At 35.6% G+C, this 7,812-nt stretch overlaps 1 long non-coding RNA gene across 1 annotated transcript in view; it reads right to left on the bottom strand.

The window, feature by feature from the left end:
* Positions 4,002 to 7,812, bottom strand: part of LOC107609595 — a 6,791-nt gene continuing 2,980 nt past the window's right edge. The window contains exon 2 of the long non-coding RNA XR_001613204.2: positions 4,002 to 4,223. This is a non-coding gene — a long non-coding RNA (uncharacterized LOC107609595). The remainder of the gene's footprint in view (positions 4,224 to 7,812) is intronic.

Here is a 7,812-nt window from a genome sequence, read left to right as displayed (position 1 = left end):
TCCTTTCTTTATTCTTTTGCTCGAGGACGAGCAAACCTTTTAAGTTTGGTGTGGAAAAGCTCAGCTTTTTTATTTTTCCATAACCATTTATGGCACCTAAGGCCGGAGAAACCTCTAGAAAGAGGAAAGAAAAGGCAATTGCTTCCACCTTCGAGTCATGGGAGATGGAGAGATTCATCTCAAAGGTCCATCAAGACCACTTCTATGAAGTTGTGGCCAAGACTCCTCATTGAAGAGGACAAGCCCATCACTAAAAAAAGGATGGAGCAAACAAGAGAGCCCACTCATGGACCTCAACAAGAGCATGAGGAAAATCCTCATCATGAAATCCTTGAGATGCCTCAAGGGATGCATTTTCCTCCACAAAACTATTGGGAGCAAATCAACACCTTCCTAGGAGAATTAAGTTCCAACATGGGACAACTAAGGGTGGAGCACCAAGAGCATTCCATCCTCCTCCATGAAATTAGAGAAGACCAAAGAACCATGAGGGAGGAGCAACAAAGGCAAGGAAGAGACATAGAGGAGCTCAAGAGCACCATTGGTTCTTCAAGAGGAGGAAGATGCCACCCTCACTAAGGTGGACCCGTTTCTTAATCTCCTTGTCTATTTATTTTTTTTTCATTCTCTATGCTTTATGTTTATTTATGTTTGTGTCTTTATTACATGATCATTAGTGTCTTAGTGTCTATATCTTAAAGCTATGAATGTCCTATGAATCCATCACCTTTCTTAAAAGAAAAATGTTTTAATCACAAAAGAACAAGAAGTACATGATTTCGAATTCATCCTTGAAACTAGTTTAATTATTTTGATGTGGTGATAATACTTTTTGTTTTCTGAATGAATGCTTGAACAGTGCATATTTTTTTTTGAATTTGTTGTTTATGAATGTTAAAATTGTTGGCTCTTGAAAGAATAATGAAAAAGGAGAAATGTTATTGATAATCTGAAAAATCATAAAATTGATTCTTGAAGCAAGAAAAAGTAGTGAATAGAAAAGCTCACAAAAAAAAGCAAGCAGAAAAAGCTAATAACCCTTTAAACCAAAAGGCAAGGGTAAGAAGGATCCAAGGCTTTGAGCATTAATGGATAGGAGGGCCCAAAGGAATAAAATCCTGGCCTAAGCGGCTAAATCAAGCTGTCCCTAACTATGTGCTTGTGGCATGAAAGTGTCAAGTGAAAAAAAAAACTTGAGACTGAGCGGTTAAAGTCGTGGTCCAAAACAAAAAGAGTGTGCTTAAGAGCTCTGGACACCTCTAACTGGGGACTCTAGCAAAGCTGAGTCATAATCTGAAAAAAGGTTCATCCAGTTATGTGTCTGTGGCATTTATATATCCGGTGGTAATACTGGAAAACAAAATGCTTAGGGTCACGGCCAAACTCATAAAGTAGTTGTGTTCAAGAATCAACATACTGAACTAGGAGAATCAATGACACTATCTGAATTCTGAGTTCCTATAGATGACAATCATTCTGAACTTCAAAGGATAAAGTGAAATGCCAAAACTGTTTAGAAGCAAAAATGCTACAAGTCCCGCTTATCTAATTGAAGCTAATCTTCATTGATAAGTTTGGAATTTATTGTATATTCTCTTCTTTTTATCCTATTTTGTTTTTAGTTGCTTGGGGACAAGCAACAATTTAAGTTTGGTGTTATGATGAGCGGATAATTTATACCCTTTTGGCAGTGTTTTTAAGTAATTTTTAGTATAATTTAGTTACTTTTTATTATATTTTTAGTAGTTTTTATTCAAAAATCATATTTTTGGACTTTACTATGAGTTTGTGTGTTTTTCTGTAATTTCAAATATTTTATGGCTGAAATTGAGGGACCTGAGCAAAAATTTGATTCAAAGGCTGAAAAAGAACTGCAGATGCTGTTGGATTCTAACCCTCCTGCACTCGAAATAGATTTTCTTGAGTTACAGAAGTCCAATTGGCGCGCTCTCAATTGCGTTGGAAAGTAGACATCCTGGGCTTTCCATCAATATATAATAGTCTATACTTTGCCTGAGATTTGATGTTCCAAACCAGCGTCCAAATTCAACCTAAAACTGTCAGGGGTAAAACGCCAGAACTGGCACCTTTTTCGGCGTTAAACGCCCATTCTGGCACCTGGGGTGGCGTTTAATGCCAACTTTGGGCATATGAACGTGAAAGTTTGAAAGCTCAGCCCAAGCACACACCAAGTGGGTCCCAGAAGTGGAATTTTGCACTTAGTTACTCATTTTCTGTAAACCTAGGTTACTAGTCTAGCATAAAAACTACTTTTAGAGATTCATTGAGAACCTTATGACATTTTTACACTTCATATTGTATTTCTGACGGCATGAGTCTCTAAACCCAATGGTTGCGGGTGAGGAGCTCTGTTGTGTTTCAATGAATTAATGTAATTACTACTGTTTTCCATTCAATCACGCTTGATTCTATTGTAAGATACTCATTCGTACTTCAATCCGGAGAAGATGTTGATCCATGACACTCATCATTATTCTCAAATCTATGAACGCATGCCTGACAACCATTCTGTTCTATTTGAGCTCAACATAGTCATTGGGGGACAACTTGAATGCGTATCTCTTTGGTTTCTGATCCACGGACCGAGTCCAAAGGTTAGAACCTTCGTGGTATAGGCTAGAACCAATTGGCATCATTCCTGGAATCTGGAAAGTCTAAACCTTGTCTGTGGTATTCCGAGTAGGATCTAGAAAAGGATGACTGTAAAGAGCTTCAAACCTGCGAATATGGGGCGCAAGTGACAGTGTGCAAAAGGACAATGGTCCTATTCCAACGCTAGTGGGAACTGACAGATGATTAGCCGTGCGGTGACAGCGCATATGGATTTGTTGGTTGCCCAGTAGGCCTTGTGTTCCAGTTCCACTAGCAGATGACAGGCTTTTCCATACACAAGCTGGTATAGAGAGTTCCCTATAGGAGTCTTGAATGCTGTTCTGTATGCCCACAGAGCATCATCTAGACCTCTTGCCCAATCCTTTCTACGGGCATTTACAGTCCGCTCCAGGATCCACTTTAGTTCTCTATTTGAGACTTCAGCCTGCCCATTTGTCTGTGGATGATATGGAGTTTCTACTTTATGGTTGATTCCATATCGGACCAGAGCAGAGTCAAGTTGTTTATTGCAGAAATGAGTGCCTCCATCGCTGATTAGTATCCTAGGGACACCGAAACTGCTGAAGATATTCTTTTGGAGGAACTTCATCACTGTCTTAGTATCATTAGTGGGTGTTGCAATTGCCTCTACCCATTTAGATACATAGTCTACTGCCACCAGAATATAAGTGTTTGAGTATGATGGTGGGAAAGGCCCATGAAGTCAATACCCCATACATCAAACAACTCAATCTCTAAGATCCCTTGCTGAGGCATGGCATAACCGTGAGGCAGATTACCAGCTCTCTGGCAACTGTCATAGTTACGTACAAACTCTCGGGAGTCTCTATAAAGAGTGGGCCAGTAGAAGCCGCATTGGAGAACCTTTGTGGTTATTCGCTCACCTCCGAAATATCCTCCATATTGTGATCCATGGCAATGCCATAGGATCTTCTGTGCCTCTTCTCTAGGCACACATCTACGGATCATTCCGTCTGCACACCTCTTAAAGAGATATGGTTCATCCCACAAGTAGTACTTTGCATCAGTGATTAATTTTTTCGTTTGCTACTTACTGTACTCTTTGGGTATGAATCTCTGTCCCTTTTCTGTCTCTTATTTCTATATCAAACTCTTGCAGAAGCAACAACCATCTTATAAGTCTGGGTTTTGAATCCTGCTTTGTGAGGAGATATTTTAGAGCAGCATGATTAGTATATGTAACATCCCTTCCAGCAAAATACCTTGCTTAAGTCAGGGTATTTCTACTAGAAAGAACGTTATGTGACCTTTTCTAATAATAACTACTTAATTACTGAGCCTTTGTATCGATTTCGCGTTTCAGTTTTAAGAAAATGCCAGAAAATTTTGTTTTTTATTCATTAAAGTCATAATTCAAACATTTACAAATAATAATAACAATCACATAGTATTATTAATAGTAATTCTTATACATAAGAAGTCATATAAACCCAAATACAACACCTACCCCTCTGTTAAAATAAAACCTCAAACGACAAGAGCGAAGGGACTCTATGAAAGCAATTAAAACCATAAAGAAAACCTACTAATCGCTTGCAGCTTCAAATTGCATCTTCAAACCTGTGTCACTAAAAGGGTAGAAAATTTGGGGGTGAGAACCAAACCACATGTTAGTAGAGGTCGAGAATGCCGTGAAAGTAAAGAATAAAGCGTAAATAGTTAATTTCATTCGGAGACATCTAAAAGACAATTAACCTCCTTTAAAAGCATTAGTTAATTATTCAAAATCCTAGAACCATATTTTCTTTATAAAACTCTTAAAAGTTTCCTAGACTGTATGAATGACCAACCTGTTCCAAGCATAGGTTCATTAAGTCTATGCTGAACCAGTTTGATTTTTTTATACTTTACTAGACCACAACATAAATGATCATCCTGCTCCAAGCAAAGGTTCATTAAATCTATGCTGAACTAGTCAAATATTTTATACAGAACTAGACCTCAAACGTACCAGTCACGGCCTCAGGCCCAAACAACTCAATCAACATCCAATCACCACAATCCAAACAATCAGTTACAAACACAGGTAATGAGGTTCAAACACAATCAAGAGCAATTACATCAAGTATAGCAATCCATTAAAATAAAATTACCTAAGAATATTAATTGGTTCAAAATAAATTTATCTCCGAATCTATTTAATTATTTCTAATAAAATAATTTCTAAAATTATAAAGTTTAAACTTAATAAGATAAATTCACAATTTATTCATATTTAGGTTTCCAAAAATGCGGGATGTTACATTCTATCCAACTTACAAAAATTTTCACCCTCGAAAATTGATATAAAATGAAGAAAAGATTTATATTCACATCCCCTTTTGAATATTTTAAAGGTTCAAAGAAAAAGACACCAAAAAAAAAAGGTTCAAAGAAAATCGTATCACATAAACATAGAAGAAAATATACTAAGTAATGCAAGAGTTGATAAAATAACTTAACACAAGAAAAATTTTAAAATCCAAAATCAAATAGACACAATATTCGTTCACAACTTTTAACAAAGCATGATCACTTCCTCTCGTCGCCTCAAAACTCCATAACTCCTTATAACTTCGTAGACTAACCAGATTCACTTTCCGTACGCACAAATCGTGTCCCTAGGAACTAGCGCATATAAGGAATACGAAACATGAGAAGAGAAAGACAAACGGCACGAAAGGTTTATGCGAGAAATTGGAAGAATACTCAAGTTTGCAATTGCACAAGATAGTATTTCGCAAGATTTTGAAGGAATACGTGAGATCGTCAACAAACAAGGATATATATATATAAGCAATGAAATGGAGCATAAAGGGAGTTAATTTAAAGCTTAGGAAGAAATTTTGAATCGAATAGTTTCAATATGAACATCATTAGGGAAAATAGTACAAAATTTTGAACAACTTCAATTTGAAATAGAGGGAATTAGTTTATCTTTTTCAAAAGAATATATATAAATCTAATATTTTTCAATGTACTAAACTTAGTATAAATAATATGTTATATCGATTTAATTTTTAAATCAAAACAAATCATGCAGGGTTTGTAAATTAAAGCTTGTTTGAGGTTAAAGGCAAAACATTTTCTTTAAAAATCTTGGAGGATACTTAAGTACATAATTAGGTAAGAATAGCTATAAAATTATAATAAAGTTGGAAGAAAATCAGCTTCTATTCAAAGAATAAATTCTAAAATAAAAATTTCTATAAATCAATAAAAGAAAAGTGGTATATCACAACTAAACAAAATTAAACTATATAAAGAAGTTTCAGAGTTTATGTAAGAAAGTCTAGGCTGAATTAAAAACAATCCCATCAAAATTTAAGCAAGGGTTGTGGATACAGTCAAGTAAGAAAAGATTTAAATTGAATTTTTTCTCGAAGAGAATCTGAAACAAGTACTTAAGAAGGAAATTTCAAGAAATAGTATGCTGCACCGAAATAATTCCGAATTCAGAGCAAGGAGCATAGAGTTTGTAAGGTAAGGATAAATGTTTCAAAAGATTCAAACAACAGCCAGATACAGAGTCAAGCAAGGACATGCACGAATAATAATACAAGGTTAGCAAGAAAGAGATCAGAAACTAGAAATTCCAATACAAATAGTAGAAAAAGAGATAACGCTAAGCGTGAATAAAGAGCATACGTCGAAATGGAACTAATCTCTAGAATTTAGTTTCTAACGTCCCCAAAACCTCGTAATTCGCATTAACCTATCATTTCTATTTCGTCTATGATAATCCATTAGTGTTCCATATACATAAATCATTAGTATTAAGTTGGCCAAACTTGATACCATGAGGTATGCAAAGGTAAACTAATAACGTTAATCATCAGACAGTCATGTATATAAAACAAAAACTCTCGTCACCAAGACAAGTCTTAAGGCATGACAGACACTCAGAGTATGCAATGAAGCATAGTCAATCCGTTCCCAAGGCTCTACAGGAAAGACTGCTCTGATACCATATTGTAACATCCCTTCTAGCAAAATACCTTGCTTAAGTCAGGGTATTTCTACTAGAAAGAACGTTACGTGAACTTTTCTAATAATAACTACTTAATTACTGAGCCTTTGTATCGATTTCACGTTTCAGTTTTAAGAAAATGCCAGAAAATTTTGTTTTTTATTCATTAAAGTCATAATTCAAATATTTACAAATAATAATAACAATCACATAGTATTATTAATAGTAATTCTTATACATAAGAAGTCATATAAACCCAAATACAACACTTACCCCTCTGTTAAAATAAAACCTCAAACGACAAGAGCGAGGGGACTCTATGAAAGCAATTAAAACCATAAAGAAAACCTACTAATCGCTCACAGCTTCAAATTGCGTCTTCAAACCAGTGTCGCTAAAAGGGTTAAAAATTTGGGGGTGAGAACCAAACCACATGTTCTCAGTAGAGGTCGAGAATGCCGTGAAAGTAAAGAATAAACCGTAAATAGTTAATTTCATTCGGAGACATCTAAAAGAAAATTAACCTTGTTTAAAAGCATTAGTTAATTATTCAAAATCCTAGAACCATATTTTCTTTATAAAACTCTTAAAAGTTTCCTAGACTGTATGAATGACCAACCTGTTCCAAGCATAGGTTCATTAAGTCTATGCTGAACCAGTTTGATTTTTTCATACTTTACTAGACCACAACATAAAAGAAGTTACCTATGCGGTATAAATGATCATCATGCTCCAAGCATAGGTTCATTAAATCTATGCTGAACCAGTCAGATACTTTATACAGAACTAGACCTCAAACATACCAGTCACGACCTCAGGCCTAAACAACTCAATCAACATCCAATCACCACAATCCAAACAATCAGTTACAAGCACAGGTAATGAGGTTCAAACACAATCAAGAGTAATTACATCAAGTATAGTAATTAGCAATTAAACAGAATTATTCACTTAGGCAAACTAATTACAATATACACACCCAAACAATGTCACATAGATGCATATGATGAATGTCTAGTCGTAGTGCAGGCCATGAGCTCATGTGTCGGTTAGCACCTACATTCCCGACATTTATCCGGTCACGAGTTCACGATTTCCCGAATACGATTTTCCATTCAAATAAATGTGCATATAATTATTAGCAGCTCTATTGAGACAGCCTCTGCTTTCTACTCGTAGGACTCTTGGGAACGGAAAATTGCTGTAGG

Source organism: Arachis ipaensis, chromosome B07 (assembly GCF_000816755.2).
Source record: "Arachis ipaensis cultivar K30076 chromosome B07, Araip1.1, whole genome shotgun sequence".
Classification (NCBI taxonomy): domain Eukaryota; kingdom Viridiplantae; phylum Streptophyta; class Magnoliopsida; order Fabales; family Fabaceae; genus Arachis; species Arachis ipaensis.
The sequence above is the reverse complement of the archived record's forward strand: the minus strand, read 5'-3'. Positions and strand labels throughout refer to the sequence as shown.